General features: G+C 46.8%; 1 long non-coding RNA gene across 2 annotated transcripts in view; it reads right to left on the reverse strand.

The window, feature by feature from the left end:
• Nucleotides 1–18,922, reverse strand: part of LOC140720303 (uncharacterized) — a 1,203,583-nt gene that overhangs the window by 22,661 nt on the left and 1,162,000 nt on the right. The window lies entirely within an intron of this gene.

Below are 18,922 nucleotides of genomic sequence, written 5' to 3' on the forward strand. Positions count from 1 at the left end.
CAATACCCCGTTCCTGCCTTGTTCCCATATCCCTTGTTTCCCCTATCCATAAGATACCTATCTAGCTCCTTCTTGAAAGCATCCAGAGGATTGGCCTCCACTACCTTCCGAGGCAGTGCATTCCAGACCCCCACAACTCTCTGGGAGAAGAAGTTTTTCCTTAACTGTGTCCTAAATGACCTACCCCTTATTCTCAAACCATGCCCTCTGGTACTGGACTCTCCCAGCATCTGGAACATATTTCCTGACTCTATCTTGTCCAATCCCTTAATAATCTTATATGTTTCAATCAGATCCCCTCTCAATCTCCTTAATACCAGCGTGTACAAGCCCAGTCTCTCTAACCTCTCTGAGTAAGACAGTCCAGACTTCCCAGGAATTAACCTCGTGAATCTACGCTGCACTTCCTCTACAGCCAGGATGTCCTTCCTTAACCCTGGAGACCCTTTGTGGTAACAAATTCCACAGATCAACCAACCTTTGACTGAAGTAATATCTCTCATCTCACTTTTAAAGTGAAGCTTCTTTATTCTGAGGCAATACTGGCAGATCCCAGACTCTCCGCCTAATGAAGGCATCCTCTACATTCCCGCTGCATCCAGACTTGTTGTTATTCAGTTGGTGTAAATAATCATCCCCGCCCTAACTCCACATCCCCCACAACCAACCCCCAACCACCATTCCTCTGAACTCCACTGAACACAAGCCCAGGGCTATCAAATGCTCCTCGTGCATAATGCTTATCATTCCCCAGATTATTTTGTGAACCTTGTTAGCAACAACTGTACTGAATACATTTCCGGGAAAAACGGGACAATTGGGACCAGGATAATGTACTGGGAAAAGCTTTAGTTTCTTTACTCTTCTATCAACTCAAACGAGCGCTGGTGCACTGGTCGATTTAAAATGAGATTTAAAATGTTACAGGGTGAGTGTAATAAAGAGAAACTGGAATCACTAGAAAAGCTCAGCAGGTAAGGAACAGCCGTGGGGAGAGGGACAATATTAGCGATTCGGTTTCCTGACCTTTCGTCAGAATGGATTCAAACATCATCCAGGTTTTAGTGGAAAATCTTGGGTTGCTCTCCATGGAGCGGTGGGGACTGAGGGAAGATCTGGTAGAGGTTTATAAGATTATGAAAGACATAGATAGAGTCGACAGGGAGTATCGTTTCGCTGTTTTGAAATCTCTAATACCAGAGGACATGCAATGAACGTGTGAGAGAGTAGATGCAAAGAAAATGTGAGGGTAAGTTGCTTTACTCAGAGAGGTGAGGATATTTGGAATGAGCTGTCTGTTATGGTGGTGGAAGCAAATACAATGGACGCTTTTAAGAGACTTTAGATAGGCAGATGGGTGTGAGGAATATTGAGAGGATATGGACATTGTGTAGGAAGGAGTCATTCGTTTTTTTTGTGGGGCGGGGGTTGATTTACTTTTCAGCTGGTTCGGCACACCATTGTGGCCAAAGGGCCTGTTCCTGTGATGTACTGTTCCATGTTCTGTTCCATCTTCAGCATCTCGAGTTTCTCTTTGACTCCCACTGGCAGATAGACAGGTGACAGTGAGCGGGAATTTCCAAATGTGAATTGATTTCTGAAACCACGGTCTATTTCTGCTGGTGCAAACACAGAACAGCGTATTTCACCACAGCCTCTCCCTGTGAGGGATGGAATGGGAATTCATTCTCTGCTTTGCTTCCAAAGGAACTTCAGAACCAAATATCTGAGCACAGAACAGAAATACTCGCTTAACATCTCATAAACCCGGACAACTTGATCCCCTGATTCATTTTATCTGGGTCAAAACATGTGAGGTATCCCAAGATCCAACCTCAGAGGGTCACAGCCCACACCGAAAGCCTCGCACATCTTTTCCACATCTCACACTGAGAGATTCACGCTACCAATATCCAGCCACCGGAGACGTCTGCTTCTTTGCGGAAGGAGAAACATCCAACACCGACGTAGACCTGAGCCCAAACACTGACAGTCCCATCCTCCTGGAGACCACATACCAAGATTGTATCTCAAGCATCAACTCTCCCAGGGCTCTTTGCTGCCGGTAATATGCGGCAGTGTCTCAGCTAATCCAAGTTCAAAAACTTACACTCCCACACCAACCCGTGACAGAACTGGAGACTGATGATCCTTTGTCTGGACGGGGATCGGCCGGGAAACATGGGCATTGGGTCACAAAGAGGGTGCTGATACATTTCAACTTGTTCCCACAGTTACATTGAGCATATTTGTTCATTATTTTATTGTTGAGTGCTGTGCAGCCCAGATCAATGAGCCGGCACTTTCCCCATCGTGTAACAGGAACAAAATATTTTAAATATAAAATTGAAAATATAGCATTGGAAACTCAGTGCAGGAGATTTCATTTTGTTCTTTAGATGCAGAACCGATTGACTGACTGCAAGATGTTTGACACCCAGAACAGAATTGCATAAATTCAATCCCTACAATCTTCTTCATTGCATCCCGCACAGTAAATGCTGAAAACATCCTCGTATCTGAGGCCACTCTCTCTCCGCTGAGAGTCAGCAACTAGAGAGCGATAAACATGTTCAACACTCTCTGCAGCTCTGGCGAGCTGTTGCCCTGGTGACGGAGGAAGTGGCTCGCAAAGACAACCGAGCGGGGAAATAACAAACTCAGTGTGACACGTTCTCGGTTTCATTGTGACAAAGATGAACTGAACATTCAGCCATTTTGTAATGGTGGTACTAAAATTCCAGCGGTTGTTTTTACCCTGTCGAGGTGCATTCAGTAAATCTCATGGTAGTTCCAGCTCTACAGAACTCTCAGCAGTGCAGACGCTGGTCCAAAAATAAAATCACGTTGTTGGATTCGACCTGTCTGCAATAAATGTTGATTACGTATAGAAGTTTCAATTGAGATTCGCAGAACCCTTGGAGCACAGACACAGGACTGTTAGCCCATCCAGTCCGTGCCATGTTCGGTGTGGTCCCATCTCCCTGCACCCAGACCATAGCCCTCTATACCTCCCTCATCCATTTACCTACCCAAATATCTCTCAAATACTACAATTGAGCGTCCATCTCTTACTTCTGCTGGGAACTGGTTCCCCATTCGCACCACCCACTGAGTGAAGTAGTTCCACCTCAGATTCCCCTTAAATGTGTCACCTTTTGCCCTAAATCCATGACCTTACCCAACCTGAGGGGAACATTCCTACCTGTATTCACCCTATTTATACCATCATAGATTTCTGTATCTCTAGCGGGGGTTCCCAACCTGCGGTCCATGGACCCTTGCTTTAATTGTAGGGGCAAATGGCATAAAAAAGTTGGAGCCCTGCATATACCCCATCACTTCTCTGTATTCCAGGTAATTAAGTTCTAACCTGTTCAACCTAACACTATTATTACTTTCTGAAACACAAGCAATGTCCGTGTAATTTTCCGTGCTCTCTTTCACGCTTATCGATATCTTTCTTTCCAGCAGCTGACCGGAACTGCGCACAATTCCGCATATTTTGGAATCACGGTGCCTTTTGCAACTTCAGCATTAATATCCCAACCCCTCTTCTTAATAGCCAGCGTTATAAAGGTCAATATGCCCTAAACTCTCTTTACGACTCTGGTGCTGCCTTAAAGGAATTGTGGATCTGTAATACCCACGCCGGGACAATCAGGCTCAAAACAGTCATTTCCCCCAAGCAGTAAGCCTGATCAACACCTATACTCACTAACCCACTACTAGTTTCCTGACAGTTCTAGGCACTCCTGTGCATAAACTAACTTTATGGACAGAAAATCAGTATCGGTTTCCGTATGTCCAGACGCTCCTGTACCTAACGTCACTTTAGGGACATAGAATCAATGTCAGTCTCACATGTCCAAACTCTCCTGTGCCTAACGTCACTTTAGTGACATAGAATCAATGTCAGTCTCCGTATGACCAGACTCTCCTGTGCCTAACGTCACTTTAGGGACATAGAATCAATGTCAGTCTCCGTATGTCCAGACTCTCCTGTGCCTGACGTCACTTTAGGGACATAGAATCAATGTCAGTCTCCGTATGTCCAGACTCTCCTGTGCCTAACGTCACTTAATGGCAGGACAATCAATGTCAGTCTCCGTATGTCAAGACTCTCCTGTGCCTAACGTCACTTTAGGGACATAGAATTAATGTCAGTCTCCGTATGTCCAGACTCTCCTGTGCCTGACGTCACTTTAGGGAAATAGAATCAATATCATTCTCCGTATGTCCAGACTCTTCTGTGCCTAACGTCACTTTAGGGACATAGAATCAATGTCAGTCTCCGTATGTCCAGACACTCCTGTGCCTAACGTCACTTTAGGGACATAGAATCAATGTCAGTCTCCGTATGTCCAGACTCTCTTGTGCCTAACGTCACTTTAGGGACATAGAATCAATGTCAGTCTCCGTATGTCCAGACACTCCTGTGCCTAACGTCACTTAATGGCAGGACAATCAATGTCAGTCTCCGTATGTCAAGACTCTCCTGTGCCTAACGTCACTTTAGGGACATAGAATCAATGTCAGTCTCCGTATGTCCAGACTCTCCTGTGCCTAACGTCACTTTAGGGACATACAATCAAAGTTTTTAAGCTATCATATTTTATGTATTGTGTTTTGTTTATTATTGTGGTCTCTGTCATTTTGTTGTTTTTTTTTCTCTCCCTGTCCTGCTTCGAACACAGAGTAACAATTATTTTGTTCTGCTATACTGGAATGACATTCCGCAAGCTTGAATCCTGAACCCTGAGAAAAATACAATGACCAACCACATTATCTATACTCCCTCTTGATTTTATAAACTCCTACAATGTCACCTCCATTCTCCTCTGGAATGAAGATCCAGCTTGACCAACCACTTCCTATGACTCGGCACTCTAGTCCAGGCAGCATCTTCAGCAATCTGGTCTGCACCGTCTCCAGACTGATAATATCTGTACTACAGTAGGGTGAACACAACTGTACATAATACTCTGTGTATCCGCACCAAAAAATTATATAACTACAATACCATGCCCATAATCCAGAACTCAATGCCCTAACTGATGGCCAGCATTATTAAAGCCTTGTTGTTCACCGTCTATACTTGCACGTACACTTTCAGTGAACTGTACTCTTGTCACCCCAGGTCGCTCTGTTCCACAACACCCGATGTGCTCTCGTTCACTATACCAGTCCTACCCAGTTGACTGTCCAAAATGCATCATCTCTCACTTGTCCAATTAAAAACCATTTGACATTCCTCAGCCCATCTCAAAAACTGACCAAGATGTCTTTGAAATTCAATGTCACCTGTTGCCTTAACAACCAATCTCCCGAATTTAGTCTCCCTGTATACTCATGACTGTGTTGCCACCCACGGCTCTAATCTGCTAATGAAATTTGTCGAAGACACTACATAGATTGGCCTCCGCTCAAGCAATAACGAGGTGGCCTACAGGGAAGAGGTAATCTCCCTGACACAGTGATGGCAAAATAACAGCCTTTCCCTCAATATCGCAAAAACAAAGGAGCTAGTTCTGGACTACAGGAGGAACGGAGACGGGTAAACCCCTATTGACATCAGTCGATCTGGGGCTGAGATAGTGAACAGCTTTAAGTTCCTCGGCATCCCCATCACCGAGGATCCCTCACTGTCTGTTCACATCATCTGTGTGGTGAAAAAGGCACATAAGCGCCTCTTTCACTTCAGACGGTTGAGGAAGTTCGGTATCGTAGAACATAGAACATAGAATAGTACAGCACATTACAGGCCCTGCGGCCCATAATTTTGTGACGACCATCGAACCCTGCCTCCCATATAACCCCCCACCTTAAATTCCTCCATATACCTGTCTCGTAGTCTCTTAAACTTCACTAGTATATCTGCCTCCACCACTGACTCAGGCAGTGCATTCCACGCGCCAACCACTCTCTGAGGAAAACACCTTCCTCTAATATCCCCCTTGAACTTCCCTCCCCTTACCTTAAAGCCATGTCCTCTTGTACTGAGCAGTGGTGCCCTGGGGAAGAGGCGCTGGCTGTCCACTCTGTCTATACCTCTTAATATCTTGTACACCTCTATCATGTCTCTCCTCATCCTCATTCTCTCCAAAGCGTAAAGCCCTAGCTCCCTTAATCTCTGAACATAATCCATACTCTCTAAACCAGGCAGCATCCTGGTAAATCTCCTCTGTACCCTTTCCAATGCTTGGACATCCTTCCTATAGTGAGGCGACCAGAACTGGACACAGTACTCCAAGTGTGGCCTAACCAGAGTTTTATAGACCTGCATCATTACATCACGACTTTTAAACTCGATCCCTCGACTTATGAAACCTAACACCCCATAAGCTTTCTTAACTACCCTATCTGCCTGTGAGGCAACTTCCAGGGATCTGTGGACATGTACCCCCTGATCCCTCTTCTACTCCATGCTAACAAGTATCGAGCCATTTACCGTACTTTGTACTCTGCCTCGGAGTTTGCCCTTCCAAAGTGTAACACCTCACACTTCTCCTGGTTGAACTCCATCTGCCACTTCTCAGCCCACTTCTGCATCCTATCAATGTCACTCTGCAATCGTCGACAATCCTCTACACTATCTACAATATCACCAACCTTTGTGTCGTCTGCAAACTTGCCAACCCTCCCTTCTACCCCCTCATCCAGGTCATTAATTAAAATCATGAAAAGTACAGGTCGCAGAACCGATCCTTGTGGGACACCACTAGTCACAACCCTCCAATCTGAATGTAATCCCTCCACCACGACCCTCTGCCTTCTGCAGGCAAACCATTTCTGAATCCACCTGACCAAACTTCCCTGGACCCCATGCCTTCTGATTTTCTGAATAAGCCTACCTTGTGAACTTGTCAAATGTCTTACTAAAATCCATGTAGATCACATCCACCGCACTACCCTCATCTATATGCCGAAAACCCCTAAATCCTAAGAAGATTCTATTGGGGCACAACTGAGAGCATCCTGACTGGCTGCATCACTGCCTGCTATGGGAACTGTACATCCCTCAAACGCAGGACTCTGTAGACAGTGGTACGGACAGTCCAGCGCATCTGCAGTTGTGAAATTATCATGATTCAGGACCTTTACAAGGACCGGTGTGTAAAATGGGCCCGAAAGATCATTGGGGACCAGAGTAACCCCAACCACAATCTATTCCAGCTGTTACCATCCGGGAAACGGTACCGCAGCATAAAAAAACCAGGACCAACAGGCTCCGGAACAGCTTCTTTCACCAGGCCATCAGACTAGTTAACTCACGCTCAATTGAGTGTACACTATAGTATATGGACTGTTCAATATATTATAAATTATTATAAATTACTTTCATTGCGCATTGCACATTTAGACCGAGACGTAACGTAAAGATTTTTACTGTTCATGTATGTGAAGGATGGAAGAAATAAAATCAATTTAATTCAATTTATGCAGATTTGCTGATCGTGCCTTGTACATTCATGTGCAAATCAATGACACACACATCCCACTCGTCACAGGCCTCCATTAGCTAAAACCATCTTCAATCATCTCCTTCTGCTTCTTGATCTCGAGCCCGGAGTGAATCCTCCTCGTCAGATCCCCGTGAATCCCACGTGACCGAACCTTCCCGATCAGCTGCCATGCGGGATCTTGTTACAGACTTTACCAAAGTCCAGATGAATATCACTGCCTAATTTTAACTAACTCCCTAGTTTCCTCGAAAATAATCTCCAAAACATTTGACAAATATGATGTCCTATTGGGCAGTGTAGATGGTGATTTCCCCATAACCAATGCCCAACCGCCCGGGATTTCAGCTTCACTGCAGACTGAGGAAATTCCGATCCCAGCTGTCGAATTACCAACCTGGACTGAAGCCCGTAAACTGCCAGTTCCATATCCTCAGAGTCACCAGCCCAATATCATCACCCATACAAAGATGCTTTGATGCCGGCGATTTGTCGTGGAGTTCCTGCCATTTCCGATACACAAACTGAGGTGTAATTGGAAACTAATGACCCTCTGCCGGTGCCGGTACTCAGGCTGGTTCCCCGGTCTGTATAGAGGATGCGGATACACTTCAGCCTGACCCCAACAGCTAAACCGAGCACATTTGATCACAATCTTCTTGCTGTGTGGGATCTTGCCCAGCACAGCTGCCTGCCATGTTTCCTGCAGTGTAGCCGGAACAAAATGTTAAATTATAAAGTAGAATATACTGGGAACTCAGCACATCAGACTACATCTCTGAAAGGAGAAATGGTGGAAGACCCAGTTCCAGACCTGAGACTGTCCAAGATGCTGCCGATCTGCTGAACGTTTCCAGTATTTTCCCCTCCTTACTTTAAATTTCCTGCAACTGTAGTATGTTCTCCCTTTTCATTTTAATGCACAGATTGTAACCGATTGCCACCCTGAACTGTAAATGCCACCCCACCCCGACCAATTTGTTAGTTCTGAGTTTGTTCTGACCCTGGTGTAACACATCCCACACAGTCAATGCTCACAGCATCCTTTCCTCCCACTATCACTCTGTTACATTTGCTCCCGAGGCCACTGTCTCTACACTGAGAGGCGGTGACCACAGAGCGATAAAAACTGCAACACTTGCTGCAGCTCTGACGGGCCGTTACCCTGGAAACGGAGGAAGTGGCTCACCGAAAATAACCGAAAAGGGAAATAACAAACTCAACATCAGAAGCTATGAGTTCCGTTATGATAAAGAATAACACTGTAGCCATTTTGCAACGGTGAATCTAAAATTGAAATGGCTGCTTTTTCCCTGCCACGTGCTGTATTCAATTAAACCTCTGGTGTTTCTAGTTATAAAAAAAACACACAATCCTGGAAAAGAGGCAAAACAAAACTTCACAATGAAGGCAAAGTTTGAAAGAGAGATTGTTGAAATATATCATTGCAGCAATTGGGTACAGACTGGACAGAGGTTGAACAAGATGGTTGATATATATCATTGAGGTGGTGGGATACAGACTGGACAGAGGTTGAACAAGATGGTTGATATATATCATTGAGGTGGAGGGATACAGACTGGACAGAGGTTGAACAAGATGGTTGATATATATCATTGAGGTGGTGGGATACAGACTGGACAGAGGTTGAACAAGATGGTTGATATATATCATTGAGGTGGTGGGATACAGACTGGACAGAGGTTGAACAAGATGGTTGATATATATCATTGAGGTGGAGGGATACAGACTGGACAGAGGTTGAACAAGATGATTAATATATATCATTGAGGTGATGGTATACAGACTGGACAGAGGTTGAACAAGATGGTTGATATATATCATTGAGGTGATGGGATACAGGCAGGACAGAGGTTGAACAAGATGGTTGATATATATCATTGAGGTGGTGGGATACAGACTGGACAGAGGTTGAACAAGTTGGGCAGGGAATGAGCAGATGGAACCAGGTGGGAGAAGGAATCAAGTGCACTCTCTGATGGTCGCCCAGGAATACAGATACTGGAATAATAGTACTCACTAGTAGATAACAGATTCCAATATAACAAAGCCTGAACATGCAATATGAATTTCAGTATATGTCCTTTTCCACTCTGCAAGCTGTATCAATGCTCCCAGAGGATATCCCATCCCGATATTTCACATCTTCATACGACTACTGCTCTTCATTTAACTGAATGAAATAGCGGAGAACTGTGGACACAGCTGAGTACATATAGAAGCCAGCCTCCCCTCCATGGACTCTGTCTACACTTCCCACTGCCTCAGTAAAGCAGCTAACATAATGAAAGATCCCCACATTCCTGAACATTCTCACTTCTCACCCTCCCATCGGGGCGAAGATAAACATGCCACCGGGCTCAAGGACAGTGTCCATTCTGCTGTCAGAAGCGAACAGCGTGATGAGTGGACTCCTGACCTCACAGTCTAAATAGATGTGACATTGCACCACATATCTACCTGCACTGCACTTTCTCTGTAACCAGAATGATTTGCTATACTCTGGTGCTGTTTTACCTTATATCAACTGAATGTACTGTTGTAATGTATTGATCTGTGTGGATGGTACCGAAGACAAGATTCACTCTACCTCTGTACATGTAAAAACACTGATTCCCCATTTCAATCGTGTGGGAATATTAGACAGCCTGGGTTGCTCCTTTGGAAATTCCGGAGAGAGTGTACACATTTCCGAGAAACCCAGATAAATGAACAAGACTTAATTCTCTCATTAATAGGGCCAGATATCGGGAAACACTGTCAGCATTTCGGCAAGTCGTAGTAATGGAAAGAAGATGGAAATAAACTTCCCAGTCCCCCGAGAGGACGTGAGAGATCTGGAACTCACTGTCCTTTCTGAACGGGGAAAGATGAATTTCTCATACACGTGGAGCAGTGTCCCGAGGGTGCGATTACTCTGTTTAACCCTCGAGTCTGCAAGAACACAACAAGCCGAACGGCCGCTTTCAGTGTGCTGGAAATATGTAAAACCATTATCGACCCCAGGCGTCGATCCAGGTGAAGTTTGGATCCGATACCGGGCCGAGTGATGGAGGTAAATTTCCCCAGGTACATCTTAATGGATGGGTTCAGTCCCGGCAGCACCACCTCATCCCGCTCCTGGGAGTCGAGCAACAGAGACTGAGCGTCGGCTCATCTCAGACTGTTCGGTGTGAAGAACCCCCGACCCGGGCAGGATGTGTCCAGGAAGCCGGACGAGACCGCCAGTTCGGGGAGGTTAACGAGACTCACCGAACAACATGAAGTTTTCCCCCCTCGGCATCGGCTTCAGTACTCACCGATGGGTAATTCTCGGTCCCGTTCCTTCTCAGGACCTGCCTCAATATTCACCAATAGGAACTTAATCAATTTGCCCCGCAGACAGTGATCTGACCCCCGGCTTCCCGCCGACGATCCGCTTCGACACAGAAAGGAAAGAAAACCACCGCCCATCCGGGGACTGAGAGAGAGCGGGGGCGGGGCCTCGAAAAGCCACAGATGCTGCAGTTCTGCGTTTGAAATGGGAGCGAGGTGGATCACGTGACGGGTGGAAGTTCTCCCAGTTGAACCAGTGTCACACCCTGCCCGACCTACCTGCCGCATTTTACACATTATTTCGTAATTACACCAGCTTAATTTTTCCCTCAGTACCTTCGCTGTCCCATTAGCTCCACTTTCCTGTTCTCAGAGAATTGTGTTGTTTTCATTCAAATCACTTCTATATTTACAAACACAAATTTCTATTAACATTCCTCCGGGACTTCACAAGGCAGGAACTCTGAAACATCAAGTGGGAAACAGCAGGAAGTGGCCATTCAGCCCCTCAAACTATCAGCAAGATGGCGACTGCTCTCACATCTCAGTCACATCGTCCTGCCCGATTCACATCTCCTCGATCCATTCGGTTTCCACACATCTGCCGGCCTCCGTTTTAAGTGAGGACGATCACTGATCTTCATCGTCCTCCTGGTATCAGTCTGGTGAATCTCTAAAATAGATTCTCTCTAACCTCTCAGATAATCCTCCATAGAATTAAATACCATCTTCTGCAGCCCTGTGCTGCCCCAAACACTCGCTGCCCACACCTGTCACTATTTTCACCTTCCCACCTCCCCCCTCACCTGGATCCACCACTCACTCCCCGGCTCTTGCCCCATCTTGCCCCTTTTCTCTGACTATTTCCCGTCCACTCTCAGTCCAGAGGGAGGGTCTCGGCCCGAAATGTTAACGGTCCATTTCCCTCCACAGATACTGTCCGACCCACTGAGTTCCTCCGGCAGTTTGTTCTTTGGTCTGTATAACCCGTGTTAGTCCGGGGAGCGGGATTTTACACCATATTCCAGGTACAATCTCAACAAAGCCCAAGTAATTACCTCAAACACGATATAGCTTGCAGATGCTGGAAATCCAAAGCAACACACACACAATGCTGGAGAAACTCAGCACATCAGGCAGTATCTTTGAAAAAGAGTAAGCAGTCGACATTTTGGGCAAAGAGTCTACTTCACTACTAGGGAGGGGTGAAGCTATCTGAATAAAAATGCTGGAGCAGAAAGAGGCGAGCTGAAGGTTATAGGTGAAGTCAAATGATAGACATGACAAGGGCTGGAGAATAAAGAATCGGAGAGTTGTCAATAGGGGAAAGGGAAGGAGGGTCTTGGGGGAAATAATAGGCTGGTGAGGAGTGATGCAAGTTCAGCTTTGGGAATTAGTTGGGGGTGGGATTTGTTTACTGGAAGGAGAATACAATATTCATACAATCAGGTTGGAGGGTACCCAGATGGTGTTGTTCCTCCACCCTGAGGGCGGTCTGGTCTTGGCACAAGAGGAGGCCGTTGATCGAGACGTCGGAATGGGAATCAGAATTAAAATCTTTGGCCACTGTGAAGTCCCCCTTGTGGCAGATGATACAGAGATGCTCGACAAAACTGTTCCCCTGTTTATGGTGTAATGTAAAGGAGGCTGGATCGGGAGTACGGGACACAATAGATGGCCCCAGCAGACACGCAGGTGAGGTGTTGCTGAAAGGACTGCTTTGTGTCTGAGTGGAGATGAGGGAGGATGTGTACGGGCAGGAGTAGCAATTAGGCCGCTTGCTGGGATAAGTGACTGGAGGGAGATTAGTGAAGAGGGATGAATGAACAAGGGAGTTATAGAAGGAGTGATCCTGTTGAAAGAAGAGGGCGGAGTTGGAGTGAAGAATGTAAAGATATGTTCAGTTTTAAGATCTGTTTGGATATGATGGAAGTTGCAGAGGCTGAAGGACAAGAGGAACTCTATTATTCTCTGCTACCTTTCATTGAGCCCGGTGTGAAACTACCTCTCCAGCTCCCCGGGAATCCCACGTGACCAAAACTTGCTGGTCAGCTGCCATGCGGGTTCCTGTTCGAGGCTTAACCAAAGTCCTTATAGACAGCATCATCTTCATCTATCGCCATAGTTACCTCCTCAAAAATCTCCAGAAAACTTGCCTGTTAATTTCGATCCCCGCTGTGGAATTACCAACCTGGACTGAAGGCCGTATATTGCCAGTTCAATATTCTCAGAGATTCCATCCTCATATTATAACCCACTCACAGACGCCTTGTTGTCGGCGATTTGCCATGATGTTCCGGCCATTTTCAATTCTCAAACTGAGGTGGAACTGGAATCTAATGACCCTCTGCCTGCGCCGGTGCTCTGGCTGGTTAACCAGGCTGGAGCTTGTGAGAGGATACGGACACACTTCAGCTTGCCTGCGGAAGCGAAGCTGAGCACGCTTAATCACTGTTCTATCGCCGTGAGAGAGGGTAGCAGAAGCAAAATGTAAAAATATAAATTAGAAAATGCTGGGAATTCAGTACACCAGGCTACACCTGTGAAAAGGGAAATGGTGGAAGACCCAGTATTAGATCTGGGACTGCCCGAGATGCTGCCGATCTGCTGAGCGTTTCCAGCATTCTCTCTCTTCTTTACTTTAAATTTCAGGCAACAGCAGTTTGTGTTTATTTTTAATGCACAGGTCGTGGCTGTTTCCAAATTGTTCAATCCATTTGTGTAAATATCACCCTCACTCCTCCGGTTAGTTCTCAGTTCATTCTGACCCTGGTGTAACACATTCCACACAGTCAATGCTCACAGCATCCTTTCCTCCCGCTATCATTCTGTTACATTTGCTCCCGAGGCCACTGTCTCTACGCTGAGAGGCTGTGACCACAGAGCGATTAAATGTGCAACACCTCTTGCAGCTCTGGCGGGTGGTTACCATGGAAACGGAGGAAGTGGCTCACTAAAAGTAACTGAGAACGGAAATAACAAACTCAATATAAAATGCTATGAGTTTCATTGTGACAAGGAACAACACTCCAGCCATTTTGTAACGGAGAAACTAAGATTGCAATGCCTGCGTTTACCCCGCCTCGTGCTGTATTCAATTAGACCTCTGGTTGTTCTAGCTAACAAAGGGGAAAAGCAACAAGAACACACACAAAAAAAAAACAGAAAACAAATAAAACAATAGCGATTTCTGGAAAATTCGATGAGGTAAATGGTGAAAGAGAACACTTTCGAATGAAGACGTAGGTCAGAAGAGAGATTGCTGATACTTATTGATGTATCCTAAAATGACAAAGCTAGAACAAACGATAAGGAATTTGGCAGATGCCCTTTGCCCCTTACCAGACTGTATCACTGCATTATGGAAAGTAACCGATCCGAGTACTTCCCGGCTTCGTACGGTTATTGTTCTGCTCATGACTACATGAAACAGCAGGGAACTGTGGACACGGCTGTGCACAACATAGAAACTGGCCGCCTCTCCATGAACTGTGTCTATATTTCCTGCTGCCTCAGCAAAGCAGGAAACGCAGTTAACAAACGCACAAACCTAAACATTCTCACCTCTCACCCACCCACCTGTTCGAAGATTTCAAAAAATAGAAAACCTACCACTGGGCTCAAGGATGGCCTCCATTTTGCTGTTATATCAAATTGAATGCTCCCAGTATAATAAGACACAGCTTAATAAGATGGACTCTTGACCTCGCTATCTAAATCAATGTGACCTTGCACCATATGTCTACCTTCACCGCACTCTCTCTGTAACCATAGTGATTTGTTACCTTCTGTTGTTGTTTTACTTTCTGCTACGAGAGACGCAGGCTCGTTTTACTGTGAGTGTTACTTTAAGAAAGCCTGAGTGAGGCGGGACTATGACGTCAGTCACAGGTTGTGACTGCTTGCTGTGGACTGATAGAGAGAGAGAGAGAGAGAGAGAGAGAGAGAGAGAGAGAGAGAGAGAGAGAGAGAGAGAGAGAGAGAGAAAGAGACAGAGACAGAGACAGAGAATGTGAGAGGGACGGGGTGGGGGGGGGGGGGGGAAGCCGGTGGCACCACAGCTGGTCCCTGTGGTTTGGAACTCTCCTCAGCCCAAAAGGTTGGGTTGATCATCGATTTAGCAGACTCTGGAGTGGTGGTGCACTGTTCTACTGTGCAGCGACATATGCACAGATATGACCTTCATGGAAGAGACATCAGAAGAAAACCTTTCCTGCATCCTCACCACAAAATTCAGTTTGAAAAGGAACATCTAAACAAGCCCGATGCGTTTTGGAAACACGTCCCGTGGACTGATGAATTTAAAATAGAACTTTTTGGCCACAATGTTTGGAGAAAAAAGGGTGCGGAATTTCATGAAAAGAACGCCATAAAAGAACACCTCTCTCCAACTGTTAAGCACGGGGGTGGATCGATTATGCTTTGGGCTTGTGTTGCAGCCAGTGACACGGGGAACATTTCACTGGTAGAGGGAAGAATGAATTCAATTAAATACCAGCAAATTCTGGAAGGAAACATCACACCGTCTGTAAAAAAGCTGAAGATGAAAAGAGCATGGTTTCTACAACAGGATAATGATCCTAAACACACCTCAAAATCCACAATGGACTACCTTAACTGGCGCACGTTGTAGGTTTTGCCATGGAACTGACAGTCCCCCGACCTAAACATCATCGAAAATCTGTGGATGGACCTCAAAAGAGCAACACATGCAAGACGGCCCAAGAATCTCACCAAACTAGAAGCATTTTGCAAACAAGAATGAGCAAAAATCCCCCAAACAAGAATTGAAAGACTCTGAGCTGGCTACAGAAAGTGTTTACAAGCTGTGATAATTGCCAGATGTGGTGTTACTAAGTACTGACCATGCAGGGTGCCCAAACTTCTGCTTCGGGCCCTTTTCATTTTTTGTTATTTTGAAACTTTAAAAGATGGAACATAAAAAAAGTAATCTTGCTTCAAATATTAAATAAATGTGTCATCTTTACCTTTATGCCTTTTGGAAGTCAGGATATCTTTTACTTGCTTAGCCTTTCACAGTAGCTGAAATTTTGACCAGAGTGCCCAAACTTTTGCACGCCACTGTATATCGCAAATGATAGAGACCGTTCCTGTATCCTCACGTGGAGCTCTTGTGAGTTATTACTCCAAGCGTCACGGTGATACCAGGAACTGTCATAATGTGGGCGTTAGGAGTGGACCCAAAAGCAGGACACAGACACTGAAATAGCAAGAACAGGACTGGGCAGGAGAAGGAAACAAGGGAAGTAAGGATGAAAGGATGCTGGACATGACAAAGGATCCAGACGAGACAAGGATTCCGGGCCTGGGCTAGGACTTGACGAGGATAGGGAACCAGGACATGGAACTGGGGCTAGGAGCCTGGGCTTGGACTCCGAGCCAGAGACTGGGCAAGGACACAGAAACTGCGTCTTGACTCGGGCTTGGACTCCAGAACCAGGCGAGGACAAGACGTGGCTACAGGACGAGGAAATCACAGGACTGGACGTGAGACTCCTGGACAGGACAAGGGAACCCCAGCACAGGCCGAGGGAATCCCAGCACAGGACAAGGGAACCCCAGCACAGGACAAGGGAACCCCAGCACAGGACGAGGGAATCCCAGCACAGGACAAGGGAACCCCAGCACAGGACGAGGGAATCCCAGCACATGCTGGGCAAGATACTCCAGGGCTGGGCGAGGCACATCGACAAGACGAGAACAGAAAGCCCTGGTCGAGGGAGAACAGGAACGCAGAACACAGAGCCTGGGTCGAGGGAGAACAGGAACGCAGAACACTGAGCCTGGGGCGAGGGAGAGACAGGAACCTGGAACACAGAGCCGGGACCCCTCCTTGGGTACAGGACCGTAAGACCATAAGACAAAGGAACAGAAGTCTGATATTCGGCCCATCGAGGCTGCTCTGCCATTTCATCGTGAGCTGATCCAATCTCCCCTTTAGCCCCACCACCCCGCCTTCTCACCATAACCTTTGATGCCCTGACTACTCAGATACCTAGCAGTCTCTGCCTTAAATACACCCAATGACGTGGCCTTCACTGCCGCCCGTGGCAACAAATTCCATAGATTCGCCACCCTCTGGGTAAAAAAAAAAAATCCCATCTCTGTTCTGAATGGGCGCCCTGCAATCCTCAAGTCACGTCCTCTCGTACTAGACTCCCCCACCATGGGAAACAACTTTGCCACATCCACTCTGTCCATGCCGTTCAACTTTCGAAATGTTTCTGCGAGGTCCCCCCTCATTCTTCTAAACTCCAAGAAGTACAGACCAAGAGCGGTCAAACGTTCCTCATATGTTAACACTCTCCAATGTCAGCACATCCTTTCTTAAATAAGGAGCACAAAACTGCACACAGTATTCCAAGTGAAGTCTTACCAATGCCTTGTAGAGCCTCAATATCACATCTCTGTTCCTATGCTCTATTCCTCTGGAAATGAGTGCCAACATTGCATTCGCGTTCTTCACCACGGACTCAACCTGGAGGTTAACCTGAACGGTATCTTTCAAGAGGACTCCCAAGTCCCGTTGCATCTCAGAACTTTGAATTCTCTCTCCATTTAAATAATAGTCTGCCCGTTTAGTCGGACGTAGGGTCTGGACTCATTGCACAGAACAGAGCCGGGACCCCTCCTTGGATACAGGATGTAGCGCTTGGGCTCATTACACAAAACGCTGACCACGACGAGACAGTTCTCAACGCTAGGTAACGGAAAACGGCCGGACCTACCTTGCGAAGGCGTGGACACGGACAGACAGTTCCAAAAAGGGCGAGGCTCCAGACCCAGGCAAGGCGAGGCGAGGCTCCAGACACAGGTTGCAGGGCCGGGCTTCGGAGGGAAGGAAAGGAACAGTCCAGCCTCAGGGTAACGGCAAGGACGGCCTGACTTATCCCACAGAGGCGAGGACAGGATACCGACGGGACAACCCCAGACAGAGGCAAGGACATGATACTGACGAAACGAACCCCACAGAGACAAGGACAGGATACCAACAAGCCGAACCAGCAACCAGCCTCGAACCCAGGTTCACTTATATTCCCGGCCCCAAGACGAGAATCAGGTGCCTACGATTAAGCTCAAATGGGACAAGGGAAAGACGGAAGACCCAGAGTCTGAAGTCCACGGACCTGGCCGTGAGCCGGACCGCGGACTTCACGGACCGGGCCTTGACAGGAACTGTAAGTGGTAAAACTCCCTTTGTGGGATACGACACCGGGAGTTCTCGGTGTGGGAAATACGCACGTTGAAAATCGTGGGATATGGAGGCTCGGAACCATCCCTGGCAAAATGTCCAGTGTGAGGCTACGGAAACCGTAGACTCTTCTCTCTCTCTCTTTCCCTCCCACGACTTCAGGAAGACCTGCCGAAGGTCTTTGACTCCGACCATATCCAGCGTCTTCGCTTTCGATTTGGGCCCCCTCGGTTCCACAAAGTCGTCAGCGTGTACACGATGCACGACAGTGGGAAGGAGTGCGGGTTGAGAACGCGAGCGTTGTGAATGAAATTATTGGGGAGAGGGATGGGAAACGGGGGGAAAAGAGGGGAGACAGAGAAGGAGAGGAGAGCTGGTAGAAAGAGACAGGTAGAGAGAGGGTAGGGAATGGCAAAGAGGGAGAGGGGGTTATTGTGGTAGGGTGGAAGGGAAGGATGCGGAGAGGGTAATATGAACAAGTGAAGAAAGTTTGGGTTAGGGATAGTGATGGGAAAGCGAAGGGGCTAGAACAAAGTGGACATATATACGTATCCCAGGAACAACCGCTGTGCACACTGGGGATAAAGAGGTGGATGGGGGAACACTCTGTTTGGGTGGTGTAGATACAGCTCTGCTTTACCCTGACGCGCGTCCTGGAAGCGCCCAGTGCCAACATTGAGGATGCAGCGCTTGGGGGGTTCACTATGGCGGTGACGTAATGGGAGCTCCACACTGTGTCTGTTCTATATCCCGGTAGCATTCGCTGGCACACTGAGGATAAGAAATTTGTATTTATTGTAGGGGTGATGTAAAGGAAACTTAACACTCTGTCTGACTTGTGTCCTGGGATGCTCAATACTCAACTGGGGGATAAAATAAGTTGTGTGTGACACACGGCCGGGGTGAGGGT

Source organism: Hemitrygon akajei, unplaced genomic scaffold (genome assembly GCF_048418815.1).
Source record: "Hemitrygon akajei unplaced genomic scaffold, sHemAka1.3 Scf000041, whole genome shotgun sequence".
Lineage (NCBI taxonomy): Eukaryota > Metazoa > Chordata > Chondrichthyes > Myliobatiformes > Dasyatidae > Hemitrygon > Hemitrygon akajei.